Genomic DNA, 19,973 nt, shown 5'->3' with positions numbered 1-19,973 from the left:
GCGATTAAAGAAACCAGATGACAGAAAACAGCAGTTCAAAAATAGAAGGAAATGGCCCGTAGCCCATCCGAAACACACCCAAGGCCCCCGGGACCCCGTCTAAACACACAAACAAGGTCCGTAACCTAACACGGACTCGCTCGAGGTATCAAGTTACATCAAACAATGCCAAAAATACAAATCGCACCACGAATCCAACTTATGAACTTTCAAAACTCCCAACTTCTAAAACTCGCGCCGAAACCTATCAAACCAACCCGGGATGACGTCAAATTTTGCAGGCAAGTCCCAATTAACATAACAGAGCTGTTCCAATTCTTGGAATCGCATTTTGATCCCGATATCAAAAAGTCCACTTCCGGTCAAAATCTCAAAAATTTAACTTTTGCCATTTCAAGCCTAAATCAGGTACCGACCTCAAATTTATCGTCCAGACACACTCCTAAGTCCAAAATCACCCAACGGAGCTAACGAAACTGACGAACTCCATTCTAGAGTCGTCTTCACATAGTTCCGACTAAGGTCAAAATCCTAAGACTTAAGCTTCCGTTTTAGGGATTAAGTGTCCCAAATCACTCCGAATCATCCGGTAACTGAATTCAATCACGCACACAAGTCAATAGACATAAAATGAAGTTGCTCAGGGCCTTATGCCCCGGACGGAACTTCAATTCTCAAAACGATCGGCCGGGTCGTTACAGCAGAAGTATAGTATGAGTACACCACAGTCGGTACCTAGTAAGTATCAAAACTAAACTCGGTAGAGTAGTGACGAGGTATAGTCAAGACACTCGCTAGTATAATAACCTGTGCAATATAGTATACAAAAATAATAAAAAATAAATTGCAGTGATAGCAACAATAATCAACTAATGATGTAAGCAACAAGGCGTCAAGAACACCATAAATATTTCTCAAACAAATAATAAACACAAGTACAACCGATAATCAAATCCTTCAAAATATATATCTTTCATCTATAAGTTTTTCAAATAAAAATATTAGAGACCGTGATGTCGCCTAATATTTCACTTGCTAGGCAAGCCAACGTTAGAAAATTATTAAACCAATTTCTTAATCGCATTCGGTAATTAACAATAATTAACTAAGATGAAATATAATAAGTGTGGAATATCATAAAATTGTATTAATTACTACCACCCGGATCTTGAGTCACAATTTACGAGCATTCTAGAATTTACTACAAGTAATAGTCTAAAAGAAATACAACTGTCTGAATGAAAGAAAAAAGTAGGACATAAAAGATAGACGGGGACTTCAAGGTCTGTGAACGCCGACAGATCTACCTTGAGTCTCCGGACAACGGACCAATAGCAAAGTATCGATCAACCTGAGCCGATATCAAAATCTGCACAGAAAGTGCAGAGTGCAGCATCAGTACAACCGACCCCGTGTACTGATAAGTGTCGAGACTAACCTCGATGAAGTAGTGACGAGGCTAAGGCATCAACCTGTACAATTTAACAGTGTCTATACAAATAACAGAAATGAAGAACTAAACAAGAAATGTCGGGAGGGAAACATACTGAGGGGAATACAAGATAAAGAACTACAACAGAATGATCATCAGAGTAGTCAATATACCATGAATCAACAAGAATAGTTAATACGGTAAGGAAAAATGCATGGCATCACCCTTCGTGCTTTTACTCTCAATCTCACCATAAAATTAATAGAAACGACACGACATCACCCTTCGTGCATTAACTCTCATATCATGGCATGGCATCACCCTTTGTGCATTAACACTCACAATATGGCACGGCATCACGCTTCGTGCATTAACACTCACAATATGGCACGGCATCACCCTTTGCGCATTAATACTCACAATATGGCACGATATCATCCTTCATGCATTAACACTCTCCCTTACCATAATGCAATGCATAAATAACAACAGGGAGATAGAATAACAAGTACAAACCTTACTTCAACATTTAGTTCCATAATATCAATCTCAACTTTGAAATAAAACTCAATTATCACCAGAAATTCCGTAAACATGATAAGAACGATAAATTGAACAACACTAGTATAACATGTAGCAAATAGGCATAGGAAAGAGACAATATAAGAAAAATAGAGAAACATGGAAAATAGGTAAATTGGGGGCGCATAAGTACTCTTAACCTCACCTTTATCAAGTAATCTAAGGTTCCTCATTCCCTCAAGTCAGGGTTAGACACAACACTTACCTCGCTCCGAAGGCCACTTAATTCTCAATCACAACTTTTCCTTTGGAATTCACCTCCAAACCACTCTTATCTATTCAAAAATGACTCAATAATATCAAATATTTCTAAAGGAATCAATTGTATTGCGTAAATTAAATTTCCCAAATGTTTCTCAAAAAAATCGAAAAATCGACCCCAGGCCCGATAGGTCAAAACCCGAGGTTCGGACCAAAATTCATTTACCCATTCACCCCCGAGTCCGAATATATAATTTGTTTTGGAATCCGACCTCAAATTAAGGTCTAAATTCCCAAATTTCCGAAATTCCTAGTTTCTACCCTAACCCTTAATTCTATCATGAAAACTCTAGATTTTAGGTTGATAAATCAAGAAATGTAATGGGTAATTGAAAGAAAATGATTTAGAATCACTTACCAACACTTTGAAGAAGAAATGACTCTTGAGAAATCGCCTCACACCGTTTGGTTTTTGAGAAAAATGAATTTTTGGCTTAATTCCGTGTTTGAATTCTGGTAAGTGCTGGGTGACAATGTTCATCACGTTCGGGAGAGCACTGTTGCGTTTACGAAGAGTATAGGCTGCCAAGCCTTCGCGTTCGCATTCGCGTAGTCTACCCTTCCCTAGTCTTCACATTCGTGAGTCATTGTTAGCGTTCGCGATGAAGAAAAGGCTGACTCCCCCTCCCCAGTGAGTAACACTACGCATTCGTGATGGGCTTGTCGCGTTCACGAAGGGTAACGCCCCCATCACTTCTTGGTCGCGACCAAGCCTTCGCGTTAGCGAAGATGGACATGCTAGAACCCTGACGCTGCAGAAAAAACCAGATTTACAAAGTCCAAAACATCACGTGGCCTATCCGAAACTCACCCCAGCCCTCGGAGCTCCAAACCAAACATGCACACAAGTCTAAAAACATCATACGAGCTTGCTCGCGCAATGACATCGCCAAAATAACACCTAGAACTACAAATTTAGCACCAAATCAAATGAAATTCTCAAGAACACTTTTAAATTTCTATTATTGTCACTTTTTAAGAGAATTCCGTGTGTTTATTGATTTGATATTTTCTTGGAATTAAATTCATGATGGAACCCTTATCTGCAAATATTTATTAATATGTTTAAATTGAGGAGTTAATATAATTATCAAGAATTTGTATTAATGAAGGTGTTGCCCTATTCTGAGTATTTTTCACCTCTGTTGATTGTTTTGAGGTTTATTATACGTTGTGTGGAGCCTTGGGCTATTTGTTGACAAATTTATTGATTCTGCAACATATTTGGAATTTGGTTGTGGTCAGTGGAAATTGTGATATGAATTGTTGTATTGTGTTGTGGTTTAAACACTCTCCTTGATGTTATTTATGCTTCCTACCTTGCTTGTTAATGATATACATGTGCTTGGTAAGGAAGAGTGTAAAGCATGAAGGGTGATATCATGCCATTTGAGAGTGTAAAGCACGAAGGGTGATGTCGTGCCATTGAGAGTTTAAAGCACGAAGGGTGACGTCGTGCTATTTCATTTATATTATCAGGCGAGGATGAGAGTAAATGCACGAAGGGTGATGCCGTGCAATTACTTTTATGTTATCATATATTCATGGCACGACGGGTGCTTCCGTGCAGGAGAGGACGAGAGACATACATTATATTGTGATATCATTTGTTGTGTATACATTCATGCCTTTTTCTTGAGATGTTATTGTGCACCTATGTTTTCTGTGTGACTTGTAGTCGTTGTTGCTTCATGTGTGCCTCCACTCTATTTCTTTTATTGTTATTGGCATTTCTCCCACCTAGTTGGTACTATTATATGTATGCACAGTGAGGAAGATATAAATGCATGAAAGGTATTGTAGTGCCAATTAATTTGAATCAAACATATATATAGGGTGAGAATGAGCTAAGTGAACGAAGGTATTGCCGTGCTATTTGATGTGATATGTTGAATGTATTCCTCACGCCAGGAAAGTTAAATGAGGCATCACATGGTGACTTTTATTCGAAATAATTATATTAGAAAGATATTTATTTGAAATAATTATATTATAAAGATATTTACTTGAGAGAAGTATATTTGGAAGATATTTATTCGAAAGAATTATATTAGAAAGATATTTATTTGAAATAAATATATTATAAAGATATTTACTTGAGAGAAGTATATTTGAAAGATATTTATTAGAAAGAATTATATTAGAAAGATATTGATTTGAAATAATTATATTATAAAGATATTTACTTGAAAGAAGTATATTTGAAAGATATTTACTTGAAAGAATTATATTCGAAAGGTATTTACTAGAAAGAATTATATTTGAAAGATATTTACTTGAAAGAATTATATTCGAAAGATATTTACTTGAAAGAATTATACTCGAAAGATATTTACTTGAAAGAATTATATTCGAAAATATATTTATTGAAAAGAATTATATTCCAGAGATTTTTATTGAATAGCTTAGAAATAAAATGTATATTGTGAAGGACCTGATTAATTGGTTGTACTTGTGTTTATTACTCGTTTCAGCAATATTTATGGTGTTCATGTTACCTTGCTGTTTAAATCACTAGTTGATTGATGTTGCTATTACTGCTATTTGTTTTCTATTATTTTTGCATGCTATATTGCATAGGTTATTAGACTAGTAATTGTCTTGACTGTACCTCGTCTCTACTCCATTGAGGTTAGTCTTGATACTTACTAGGTACCGACCATGGTGTAATCATATTACACTTATGCACATTTTTGTGCAGAGCCGGGTATTGGAAATATCAGACTTGACCAGAGTTAAAGAGGGATCTTAAGGATTCAAGGTAGAGCTGCTTGGTCGTCGCAGTCCCTTGGAGTCTTTTCATTTCATTGTACTGTTAATTTGTAATCAAACAATATTGTATATTCGGTTCTCGTGATCATTCCATGTATTCAGTACTACCAGTCTTGGGAGATGGTATATTCATATTTGTTCCGCTGTTAGTTTTGATTACTTATTTTGGTTTAAAAATGCCTTCGAAATGTAATGGTAATCAGCTTACCTAGTCTTAGAAACTAGGTGCCATCACGACGCCTGTGGTGGGTTTTTGTGTCGTGACACTTATGCAATAACCTTGCAATCCTGCATCAACACCGCACCTAGACCAATGCGAGATGTGTCACAATATATTGTATAAGATCCTGAACCTGTGGGTAACACCTACTGGTGTCGTAGTCAAAGCTATCTTGAACTTCTGAAAGCTTGCTTCACACTCGTCTGACCACTTGAACGGGGCACCCTTCTGAGTCAATCTTGTCAACGGGGCTGCTATGGATGAAAACCCCTCCACAAATAGAATGTAATAGCCCGCCAAATCCAGGAAACTACGGATCTCTTTAGCTGATGTGGGTCCAGGCTAGTCCTGAACTGCCTCAATCTTCTTAAGATCCACCTGAATACCCTCTATTGATACAACGTGACCCAAGAAAGCAACTGAACTCAACCAAAACTCACATTTTGAGAACTTAGCATATAACTGGTTGTCTCTCAAAGTCTGAAGAACGATCCAAAGGTGCTGCTCATGCTCCTCTCGACTGTGGGAGTATATCAAGATATCATCAATAAACACAACCACAAAGGAATTCAAGTAGGGTTTGAACACCCGGTTCATCAAATCCATGAATGTTGCTGGAGCATTTGTCAGCCCAAATGACATCACTAGAAACTCATAATGCCTATACCGAGTCCGAAAAGTTGTCTTAGGAACATCGGATGCCCTAATCCTCAATTGATGGTAGCCAAATCTCAAATCATTTTTTGAAAACATCTTGGCACCCTGAAGCTGATCAAATAAATCATCAATCCTCGGCAATGGATATTTGTTCTTGGTGGTGACTTTGTTCAACTGCCGATAATCTATACACAACCTTATCGATCCATCTTTCTTCTTCACAAACAACACGAGTGCACCCCAAGGTGAGACACTAGGTCTAATGAAGCCCTTATCGTGAAAATCTTGCAATTGCTCCTTCAAATCTTTCAACTCTAACGAGGCCATGCGATATGGCATAATGGAAATAGGTTGAGTGCCCGGAGCCAAATTAATATCCCTGTCGGGTGGCATCCCCGGTAGGTCTGCAGGAAACATCTCTAGAAACTCATGAACAATCGGCACTGAATCCATGGAAGTAACCCCCGCATTAGAATCGCGGACATAAGCCAAATAAGCTAGATACTCCTTCTCGACCATATGCCGGGCCTTCACATAAGAGATAACCCTACTGGCAAAATGGCCAAAATTCCCTCTCCACTCTAATCGAGGCAACCCCTGCAAGGCTAAGGTCACCATCTTGGCGTGACAATCTAATATAGCATGATAAGGTGACAGCCAATCCATACCCAGTATGACATTAAAATCAACCATGTCGAGAAGTAGAAGATCTACACGAGTAACATACACAAGAGCACTCAAAGAACCACGGGGCACAACCAAATAGGATGACACATAGGAGTAAGTAGATCCCGGATAAAATAGAACTGAAGCATCTCTATAGCAAACTGAAACAGTACGTGTGACAACAGCGTCAGATGAGTCAGCCTCAGGCTTGGCTGGGAAAGCATAACACCGGGGCTGGGCCCCACCACCCTAAACTACGTCCCTGGGACGGCCTCTAACTGGCTGGTCTCCACCTCTAACAACCTGACCTCTACCTCTAATAGTCTGGCCTCTACCTCTGGCTGGCTGAGCAGGTGGTGCACCAACTGGTGCTGGAACCATGGCACGAGAACTCTGATGATGTGAGTTTCCCGTTGCCTAAGGGAAAAATCTAGCAATGTGCCTCAGATCACCACAAGTATAACATAACCTCGTCTGCTATGACTACTGACCCTGAAACTGACCCTGTCAACCTGAATAGCCACCCTGATAACTCTGGAGTGAAGGTGCACTAATAGGAGCTGGTGGTGCATTGTAGGCTAGCTGGTCGGAATAATGCATCCGAGGGCCACGACCACCTGAGGCATCTTGGGATGCCTAGAGCGCTGAATGAAACGGCCTGAGAGGATGGCCTCTACCAAAAGTACTCCTGCCTCTAGATGAGGCACCGCTTAACTCACCAGAATGACGAGGTCTATTGTCAGACCCCTGACCTCCCTGAGTAAGAACCATTTCGACTCGTCTGGCGACATTAGCAGCCGCCTAAAAATAAATCTCACTCCCAGTCTCCTTAGCCATCTGCAATCTGATAGGCTGAGCAAGTCCATCAATAAACCTCCTCACCATCTCTCTCTCGGTGGGAAGACGAAGAATAACATGATGAGCCAAATCCACAAAATGGGTCTCATACTGTGTAATAGTCATACTGCCTTGTTGGAGATGCTCAAACTGACGGTGACGCTCCTCTCTCAATGTGATAGGCAGAAACTTCTCTATGAAGATCTGAGAGAACTGGTCCCCAGTAAGAGCAGGCAACCCAGCTGGTCTGGTCAACAAGTAATCTCTCCACCATTTCTTGGCGGAACCAGTCATCTGAAATGCAGCAAAATCGACCACGTTGGTCTCCACTATACCCATGTTCCGTAGAACCTCGTAACAACTGTCAAGATACTCTTGGGGGTCCTCTGAAGGAGCACCTCTAAAGTGAACAGAAAAGAGCTTGGTAAACCTGTCCAATCTCCATAAAGCCTCAGAAGACATAGCTGGCCCATATCTGACATGTGCCTCAATAACCGGCTGAACTAATGTGACTGGCTGAGCTGCCGGAGCTTGATACTGGGGTGCTATCAGCTCCGAAGCGGGAGCGTTGGGAGTATGGGCTCTTCCTCCAGCCTAAGAGACTACTGGTGCCATGGAAAATGCGCCAGTCTGGGCCACACTCTCCATAAGGCCCACCAAACGGACCAAAGCATCATGAAGTACTGGTGTAGCAATGAACCCCTCTAGAACCTGGGCTGGTACGGCAGGAACATTATGGGCTAGAACCTCCTCGTCAAGCTCTATCTGAGGCTCCACTGCTGGGGGCTGCTACTCGGGCTCAAGGCTGAGCCTTGCCCCTGCCTCGGCCTCTAGCATGGCCTTGGCCTCGACCTCTGCCCCGCGTAGGAGCTGTCACTGGAGGCTCTGGCAGCTGCTCAGCTGAAGAAGCGTACGTGTTCTCGCCATCTGCGAGAGAATAAGAGCAGAAGAGTTCAATCAGTATTGAGAAAGCAAAATCACACGACAGAGAAGAATATAAGTGAAACTTGTTCCTAAACTTCATAGCCTCTGGAAGATAAGCACAGACGTCTCCGTACCGATCCTCCAGGCTCTACTAAGCTTGCTAGTGAATCGTGAGACCTAAGAAACCTAGTGCTCTGATACCAATTGTCACGACCCAAAATTTCCCACTGACGGGACCGTGATGGCGCCTAACATTTTAATTGCTAGGCAAGCCTACATTAGAAAATCATTAAACTAATTCCTTGTTCCCATTTGGTAATTAACAATAATTAACTAAGATAAAATATAATAAGTGCAGAATATCATAAAACTGTATTAATTACTACCACCCGGATCTGGAGTCACAATTTACGAGCATCCTAGAATTTACTACAAGTAATAGTCTGAAAGAAATACAACTGCCTGAATGAAAGAAAACAGTATGACATAAAAGATAGATGGGGACTTGATGGTCAGTGAACGCCGACAGATCTACCTTGAGTCTCCGAACAACGGACCAATAGCAAAGTCTCGATCAACCTGAGCCAGTATCAAAATCTACACAAAAAGTGCAGAGTGCAGCATCAGTACAACCGACCCCATGTACTGGTAAGTGTCGATCCTAACCTCGACGAAGTAGTGACGACGCTAAGGCAAGGCACCTACAAATCAACCTGTACAATTTAACAGTGTATATAAAAATAACAAAAATGAAGAACTAAACAGGAAATTTCGGGAGAGGAAACATACTGAGGGGAATACAAGATAAAGAACTACAACAGAATGATCACCAGAGCAGTCAATATACCATGAATCAACATGAATAGTGAATACAGTAAAGAAAAATGCACAACATCACCCTTCGTGCTTTTACTCTCAATCTCACCATAAAATTAATAGAAACGACATGGCATCACCCTTCGTGCATTAACTCTCATATCATGGAACGACATTACCCTTCATGCATTAACCCTCACAATATGGCACGACATCACCCTTCGTGCATTAACACTCACAATATGGCACGACATCACCCTTCGTGCATTAACACTCACAATATGGCACGGCATCACCCTTCGTGCATTAACACTCTCCCTTACTATAATGCAATGCATACATAACAACAGGGAGATAGAATAGCAAGTACAAACCATACTTCAACATTTGGTTCCATAATATCAATCTCAACTTTAAAATAAAAACTCAATTATCACCAGAAAATCCGTAAACATGATAAGAATGATAAATTGAACAACACTAGTATAATACATAGCAATTACGCATAGGAAAGAGACAATATAAGAAAAACAGAGAAACATGGAAAACAGGTAAATTGGCGGCAGTACTCGTCTCCTCACATATACGCCGCTCACATGGATTTCACTTAGCAAGTAATCTAAGGTTCCTAATTCCTTCAAGTCGGGGTTAGACACAACACTTACCTCGCTCCGAAGGCCACTTAATTCTCAATCACAGCTTTTCCTTTGGAATTCACCTCCAAACCACTCGTATCTATTCAAAAATGACTCGATAATATCAAATATTGCTAAAGGAATCAATTATATTGCGTAAATTAAATTTCCCAAATTTTTCTCCAAAATGTCGAAAAATGGACCCTCGGCCCACTTGGTCAAAATCCGAGGTTCGGACCAAAATCCATTTACCCATTCACCCCGAGCCCGAATATATAATTGGTTTTGGAATCCGACCTCAAATTGAGGTCTAAATCCCCAAATTTCCGAAATTCCTAGTTTCTACCCTAACACTTAATTCTATCATGAAAACTCTAGATTTTAGGTTGATAATTCAAGAAATGTAATGGGTAATTGAAAGAAAATGGTTTAGAATCACTTACCAACACTTTGGGAAGAAATGACTCTTGAGAAATCGCCTCACACCGTTTGGTTTTTGAGAAAAATAAATTTTTGGCTAAATCCCGTGTTTGGATTCTGTTAAGTGCTGGGCGACAGTGTTCATCGTGTTCGCGAGAGCACTGTCGCGTTTGCGAAGAGTATAGGCTGCCAAGCTAGTATAAAAATATCATACGAACTTGCTCGCGTGATCAAATCGCCAAAACAACACCTAGAACTACGAATTTAGCACCAAATCAAATGAAATTCTCAAGAACAGTTTAAAATTTCTATTTTCTCAACTGGATGTCCGAATCATGTCAAATCAACTCTGTTTCTCACCAAAATTCACAGACAGGTCTTAAATATCATAATGAACCTGTACCGGGCTCCGGAACCAAAATACGGACCCGATACTAACAATGCCAAATATCAATTAATTCTTAAAAACAAATAATTTCCAGACTTTTAATTTTTATCAAAAATTCATAATTCAAGCTATGGACTTTCGAATTCGATTTCGGGAATACGTCCAGGTCCCATAATTCGATACGGACCTACCGGTACCGTCAAAGCATGGATCCGGGCATGTTTACCAAAAATATTGACTAAAGTCAACTAAAATCAACTTTTAAGGCAAATATTCTTATTTTCATTAGTTTTCAACAAAAAAGCTTTCCAGAAACCTTCCCGGACTGCGCATGCAAATCGAGGAGGGTAAAAATGAGATTTTTAAGGTTTAAGAGCGCAGATTCGAGTTCTAAAACATAAGATGACCTTTTGGGTCATCACAATAATCACTTCCAATAAATATATTTCGAATATATTTTCTTGAAATAAATATCATTCAAATATAATTCTTTCAAATACATATCTTTCGAATATAATTCTTTCAAATAAATATTTTGAATATAATACGAGTCTCAGCCCATTTTCATATTTTCACGGCACCTCGTGCCCATATTTCTATCACAACCGCACGGACAACTCACATGCCAATAATAAAATCATCATATTTTCCCCGACACCTCGTGCCAATATTTCTTTCATAACCGCACGGACAACTCACGTGCCAATAATTAAATCATCATATTTATCCGGCACCTCGTGCCCATATTTCATATCACATTTACATGGACAGTTCACGTGCCAATAATATAAACCGCCCGACAATAGTCATAGGCTCACAATTTTAACATGAATCAGACTATTATTAATTTTACCAAAACAATAAGACAAGTTGTACAAGAGATAAAATAAACACAAGAAAAATCACAAAATCACATAAAAATCACCAATACAATAATCCCACATCATCACATATCATCCCTGACAAATAGCCACCCTTATCTCTCCTATAGCCACCCATATCACTTCATAATAATAGCCACCCTTATCCCTCCTCCCTGATAATATCAATAATCACTCTTATCCCTCCGCCCTGATAATATCAATAGCCACCCTTATCCCTCCGCCCTGACAATATCAATAGCCACCCTTATCGCTCCTATAACCACCCCTTATCGCTCATGTTGCCACCCTTATCGCTCCGTATAATAGTCACCCTTATCACTCTGACCGGACTATATCCCAACACACATAAGCACAGTGAAATGCCACCCTAATTCTCACATAATGTTAATGGTGGAATGCCATCTTTATGTCCTCATAATAATAACTCCACTCACATAACAAGTTACACAGAATATTATCAGGACAACAACATACAACAAAATTAATAAATTTCTCAACAAATAGCCCAAGGCTCCACACAACGTATATAAAACCTCAATAAAACAACAGAGATGGAAAAGTAATTCAGTATAGGATAACACCTTCTTTAATCCAAATTTTAATAAATATATATTAATGCCTCATTTTAAACTTATTTAATAAATATTTTGCAGATAAGGAATCCATAATGAATTTAATTCCAAGAAAATATCAAATCAACAAACACATGGAATTCACATAAAAATCCAAGTGACAAGCACACCAAATTATCATATAAAATACAAAGTCGACAAACATGGAATGAGGCATGACAATTCAAGGATTTACTAACTGTCAGCAATTATCCAATTTAATACATAAAAATGCCTAAGACTTTAAACCAATAAAAATTGAGAAAATAAGCCTGAGTACGTACTCCAAAAGTCCCAGCGCCAGGCATAGCGCCCCACGCTACCCTAGAACCTGACGACGACAGAAAATATTTCCCGACACGGAAATGGTCATAACTCTCTCATACGATGCCTGAATTCGACGATACTTTTTGCTATGGCTCCGAAATTTCAATACGGATCAAATGCTTTAATCAAAACTGAATTTGGAGCTCATTTGCTTGATGTTATACCACTTATTCTTGAAGAAACGAAGTCGAAAAATTCTAGAAATATCCAAATTATATTCCGTTAACCATCCGAAATCCGCCCCATGATCTCAACCAAATATACCAACAAGTACTAAAACATCATACAAACTTAGATGATGCCTCAAATCACATCAAAAAAACACTAAAAACACGAATTACATTCCAATTCAAGCTTAAATGAAACTATCAAATTCCAACTTCTACATTCGATACCTATCAACTCAAGTCCGATTTATTTTAAATTTTGCACACAAGTCATAAATGACATAATAGACCTATTCAAATTTTCAGAATCGGATTCCAACCCTGATATCAATAAAGTTAATTCCCGGTCAAACTTTCTAAAAATTATCTATTTTTCAACTTTCGCCAAAATGCGTCAAATTGCCCTACATACTTCCAAATCCAAATCCGGACATACTCCTATGTCTTAAATCACCATACGAAGCTATTGCCATCACCAAAATCCCATTCCAGAGTCGTTTGCTCATAAGTCAAACTCCGGTCAACTCTTATCATTTAAACTTCTTAAATAAGAATTGTTCTTCCAATTTGATCCTGAATCATCCGAAAACCAAACTCGACCAAACACGTAATTCATAATATGCATTACGAAGTTGCTTTAGGTCTTAAGCCGCTGAACGGGGCACTAATTCTCAAAACAACAAGTCGGGTCATTACATTCTCCCCTCTTAAACATACGTTCGTCCTCGAACGTGCCAAGAATTATTCTTAAGACATTAGATTACTGAGTGTGTTCCTACACACATACTCGCAGGTGATTCTACGTCACCAAAATTTTAACATGGGTCCGACAACACCATCTCAATTGAAGATTATTTCTTTCATCCATTCTTATAACTTTAAAACCAATTTTTCTTACACTCCAAACATTTTAAATAGGCCTAATTTTCACATCAACACACTGTATTATCTCAATCGGTTGTAGTAACTCGTGCCTACGCACACATCATATGTATGCCCATAACCACATCTCTGGTCATAATAGTTGTTCATAATCAATTTCAGCATCGTCAATTAACCTCATATTATCCAAAACCTCGTTTCAAATTTTCACAACACTTGAAGCAAAATGTGAGGCATGAAGACCTCATAATTATTTACCCGACTAAACGAGTCACATTTAACACCACCTGGGCACTTACCTCGTAGGCTAAAAATCAATAATTATAGCATGAATATGGCTAAATATGCACAGAAACACACAAAAGAATTATCAAATAAGTCTAACAGGCATGACTCCCTATCAGTACTATAGTGAAAATTAAATTTCACAAAGGGAGAATTTAAAACACATGAATTTAACCACATGGATCTCATCCTGATATAACTTCCACTGCGGCACGTAGCTCGAGTTAAACATATCAAATCACAATAAATCTCGAGGATCCCATCCTCAATTTTGAATCATGAGTACTTTGCACATTGTGCCAACTGAAATTTTCTATTTCTTTTCTTTCTTCTTTTTTAATAAATTTCGTGAAATAATTTCACTACATATAATGAACTCCCATACCGGTAGGGCATATAATTCATAAAATTGTAATCAATTATCCCGAAATTACATCAAAACTTATTGTAGTGAGTAATAAAAAGTCACTTTTGGACTCAGAGCCCACAATAATGTACAAAACAAAAATGATGGACACGGATTAACACCATCAAATCTCCCAACAGGGATAAACACGGGAGTGGATTACAAATTCACAAATCCACCATATAAGGAGCATGAAAGGAGCTCTTTTACCTCGATAATCGGAATAGAATCAAAATAAGAATAGTGATCCTTTTATTATAAATTAAATCATACATGTAACGACATCATCTGGTGTAACGGACTCAGCCATACCATAGCAATTATATCAACGGGTTGGGTCTCTCCCTCTTAGGCGCCCTCTACTTGCCTGTCCTCCACCCCTAACTGGATGTACATGTGGGGTAGTAACTGGAATAAAGCCTGTAGCTTGAGTGTTTCGATGAAATACGCTTCTCCCAAATTTGGGACAATCTCGCATGATGTGCCTAGTATCACCACACGCATAACAACCCCTTTGAGGTTGCGGTTGCTCGTACTGAGTCTGTGCCGGGTAACTAGAATAACCACGGTAAGAACCTCGTGCCAGTGGTGCACTGAAAGTATTAACTGGAGTACTACGAGTACTCTAAATTGCGGACTAGGCTGACCGACTGCCCGAGCCTCCACCATGATGAGTCATAGCTTCGGAGTAGAATCCACTAAATCCTCCAGAGTTCCGAAACCTTTTGACCTCCTTACACTCATTTTCCTCACTTCGAACACGTTCTAACATTTTGGCAATCTCTACTACTTTCTGATAATGGAATGTCAGTCTGCAACTCTCTAGCCATACATATTTTAAAATCATAATCGAGCCCTTCGATGAATCTATAGACTCGCTCTCTAACTGTAGGAACCAAGATAGGTGCATGACGGGGTAACTCACTGAACTTGATAGCATATTCTGACACCGTCATGGTTCCCTGACGCAATCGTTCAAACTCTGTGCGCTACACATCTCGAAGATTCTAGGGAACAAACTCTTTCAAAAACATTTATGAAAATTAAGCCCAAGTTGGCGGTGTTGCATCGGCTGGTCTGCCCTCGTCATAAGCTTTCCACCATTGATATGCTGCTCTTTACAGCTGAAATGTAGTAAAGGCAACATCACTTACTTCCATAATACCCATGGTGTGGAGAATACAGTGACAATTTTCTAGAAATCCTTGGGCATCCTCGGTAGTTGTGCCACTAAAAGTAGGTGGACTATACCTCTTAAATCTCTCAAGTCTCTTTTGTTCTTCTTTTGACGTCTCTTGCCTGACCTCAGGTTGAATCGAAATAATAGGTCGTTCCGGCACCACAACCGGAACCTGACCAATGTGAACTTGTTTCTCTGGAGTACGGGCGATAAGAGTCTGAACTCTTCCCCCAATCTGTGAAATATTTGGTGCAACAGAGATCAATCCTGCCTAAGTTAATATACCAAACATGTTCAGTAACTGTGCTAAACTCTCCTGAAGTCCGGGGGCAACAAAAGGTGTCTCTGGTGCCTGTCCCCCAACTGTAGCTACCGGCGGCTCCTCAACTTCCCCTCTAACCGGTGTTCCAGCTGTGACACGTGCCCTTCCTCGGCCTCTACCTCGACCCCAAACTCTTGCGACCCTAACAGTATGCGCGGGTGTCTACTCAGCTGACCCGGAAGCACGTGTCCTTACCATCTGTGAGAGAATAGAGATACAAAGGCTCAAGTTCCAAAACCAACAAATCCGCACGACATGAATGAAAGAAGTGGAAATTTCTTAATAGTTTTGTTGCCTCTCGAAGATAAGTACAGACATCTCTGTACCGATCCGCAAGACTCTACTAGACTCGTTCGTGACTCGTAGAACCTATGAACCTAGAGCTCTGATACCAACTTGTCAAGACTTAAAATCCCACCACAGGCATTGTGATGACACCTAGTCTCTAAGACTAGGTAAGCCGACTATAATAACAATTCAAGTCCCTTTTTTTGAATTCAATACAAGTGTCAAAACTAATAGTGGAAATATTCATAACAACGTCCCAAGACTCGTAATACTGAGTCACGAACTCTAACTGAGTACATGCAATGATCTAAAAGATTGAATATACAATACTGTTCGAATAAGAGTTAACAATACAATAAAATGGAAAGACTCCAAGGGACTGCGACGACCAAGCAGTTCTACCTTAAATCCTTGCGATCACACTCTAACCTTTGTCCGAATCTGATATCTCCAATACCTGGCTCTGCACAAAAATATGTAGAAGTATAGTATGAGTACACCGCAGTCGGCACCCAGTAAGTATCAAGACTAACCTCGGTAGAATAGTGACGAAGTACAGTTAAGACAACTCACTAGTCTAATAACCTGTGCAATATAGTATACAAAAATAATAGAAAACAGATAGCAGTGATAGCAAAAATAATCAACTAGTGATGTAAACAACAAGGCAGCAAGAACACCATAAATATTGCTCAAAGAAATAATGAACACAACTACAACCAATAATCAAGTCCTTCAAAATATACATCTTTCAGCTATAATCTTTTCAAACAAAAATCATTAGAGTATAATCCCTTCCAATAAATATATTTCGAATATACTTCCTTCAAATAAATATCTTTCAAATATAATTCTTTCAAATACATATCTTTCGAATATAATTCTTTCAATAAAGTATTTTGAATATAATTCTTTCAAATAAAAGTCACTCTATGACACCTCATTTCACAATCAGAGATACGGGTCTCGGCCCACTTTCATATTTCCACGGCACCTCGTGCCCATATTTCTATTACAACCGCACGGACAACTCACGTTCCGATAATAAATTCATCATATTTTCCCCGGCACCTCTTGCCAATATTTCTTTCATAACCACACTGACAACTAATGTGCCAATAATTAAATCATTATATTTTCCCGACACCTCGTGCCCACATTTCATATCACATCTGCACGGACAGTTCATGTGCCAATAATATGAACCACCCGCCAATAGTCACAAGCTCACAATTTCAACATGAATCAGACTATTATTAATTTTATCGAAACAACAAGACAAGTTGCACAAGAGATAAAATAAACAAAAAAAAATTACAACATCACATAAAAATCACCAACACAATAATCCAACATCATCACATATCATCCCTCACAATAACCACCCTTATCTCTCCTATAGCCACCCGTATCACTCCATAATAATAGCCACCCTTATTTCCACGCCCTGGCAATATAAATAGCCACTCTTATCCCTCCGCCCTGATAATATCAATAGCCACCCTTATCGCTCATATAGCCACCCTTATCGCTAATATAGCCACCCCTTATCTCTCATGTTGTCACCCTTATCGCTCTTATTGCCACCCTTATCGCTCCGTATGATAGCCACCTTTATCACCCCGCCCAGACAATATCCCATCACACATAAGCACGGTGCAATGCCACCCTTATTCCCACCCTTATGTCCTCATAATAATAACTCCAATCACATAACAATTTACATAGAATACTATCAAGACAACACAATACAATAATTCATATAACAATTTTCCCATAGGCCACAACCAATTCCAAAGATATAACAAAATCAATAAATTTTCCGAAAAATACCCCAAGGCTCCACATGTATATAAAACCTCAAAACAACAACAAAGATGGAAAAGTAACTCAGCATAGGACAACACGTTCTTTAATCTAAATTTTAATATATATATATATATATTAATGCCTCATTTTAAACTTATTTAATAATTATTTGCAGATAAGGAATCCATAGTGAATTTACTTCCAAGAAAATATCAAATCAACAAACACACGAAATTCACATAAAAATCCAAGTGACAATCATACCAAATTATCATATAAAATATAAACTCGAAAATAAGGAATTAGGCATGCCAATTCAAGAATTTACTAAATGCCAACAATTATTCAATTTAATACATAAAATGCCTAAGAATTTAAACCAATTAAATTTGCACATATAAGCCCGAGTATGTACTCGTCACCTCGATTTCACGACTTCTAATCACACAATTTTCACATAAGACTCAATGTCTAAGGGGTAATTCCCCCACTCAGGGTTAGACAAGATACTTGCCTTTTTATAGTTAGGCCGATATTCCAAAATAGCTTTCTTGATTGGATTGACCTCCGGACAGCTCAAATCTATCCAAATTGATTGTATAACTTCATTAAAATTCATCGGAAACAATCCGGATAATAAAACGTCGACTTAAAATTTCACATTAAAAAGTCAACTAAAGGTTAACACGAGGCCCGCCTCTTGGATCCCGATAGAATTTTGACGAAATTCGAACACGCATTCCGATACGAGTTCAACCATACCAATTTTATCAAATTCTGATAACGATTCGACCTCCAAATCTAAATTTTTTGTATTTGAAAGATTTTGCTCAAATCTCAATTTCTTCCATCAAAACTCAAATTAAATGATAAATATAACCATAGATTTATAAAATATAATCACAAGAGAGTAAAGAACATTGCCTCTGAAAATCGCCCAAACTGAGCTCCCCAACTCTATTTTTGTCAAAAATGGAAGAAAACCCTCGTTTGTAGAGCATGTGTTGTTTGTAGTTCCATAGGTGCTGTGGGGCGCTGCCTGTGGTGCCTATTCCAAAACTCCAGAAGTCCAAGCGCCAGGGATAGAACCCCACGCTACCCTGGACGCTGACGGAAAATATTTCCCGACACGGAAATGGTCATAACTCTCTCATACGATGTCCTAATTCGATAATTCTTTTTGCTATGGCTCCAAAATTTCAATACGGATCTAATGTTTCAATCAAAACTGATTTTGGAGCTCAGTGTTTTAATGTATTACCACTTATTCTTGAAGAAGCGACGTCGAAACATTCTATAAACATCTAAGCTAAATTTCGTTAACCATCGAAATCCGCCCAAGGCCCTCAAGACCTCAACCAAAATATACCATCAAGTCCTAAAACATCATAAAAACTTAGTATATTCCTCAAATCACATCAAACAAAACTAAAAACATGAATCACACCCCAATTCAAGCTTAAATAAAACTATCAAATTCCAACTTCTACATTCGATAATGAAACCTATCAACTCAAGTCTGATTAATTTCAAATTTTGCACACAAGTCATAAATTACATAACAAACCTATTCAATTCCCGGTCAAACTTTCTAAAAATCTTCTATTTTCCAACTTTCGCCAAAATGCATCAAATTGCCCTACGGACTTACAAATCCAAATCCTGACATACTCCTAAGTACGAAATCATCTTACAAAACTATTAACATCACCAAAAAACCATTCTGGAGTAATTTGCTCAAAAGTCAAACTCTGATTAACTCTTTTCATTTAAGCTTCTTAAATAAGAATTGTTCTTCCAATTGGATCCTGAATCGTCCGAAAACCACACTCGAGTACACACGCAAGTCATAATACGCATTACGAAGTTGCTCGAGGTCTTAAACAGCTGAACGGGATGCTAATTCTCAAAACGATAAGTCGGGTCATTACACTACTCAATTTCTTGTAAAAGGCAAAGTTCTTCTCAAACTCACATGTGGCAAAACTTTGGCATTAAATGATAAGTTGCACATTTCTAGTATCCGAGCCAATTTGGTCTCTGTGGTATTATTAGGAAAAGTGGGGGTTGAAGGTTTCTATATTAGGACATGTTAGTTTACCTTATATGAAGAAAATGGATTCTGAAGGTCTCATTTCAAATATTAATTTTTCAAATATTGATAAGTGTGAAGTTTGTGCCGAAGTTAAACAAACTAAGAAA

This window comes from Nicotiana tabacum, chromosome 17, assembly GCF_000715075.1.
Source record: "Nicotiana tabacum cultivar K326 chromosome 17, ASM71507v2, whole genome shotgun sequence".
NCBI classification, from domain to species: domain Eukaryota; kingdom Viridiplantae; phylum Streptophyta; class Magnoliopsida; order Solanales; family Solanaceae; genus Nicotiana; species Nicotiana tabacum.
Note: the sequence above shows the minus strand (reverse complement) of the source record.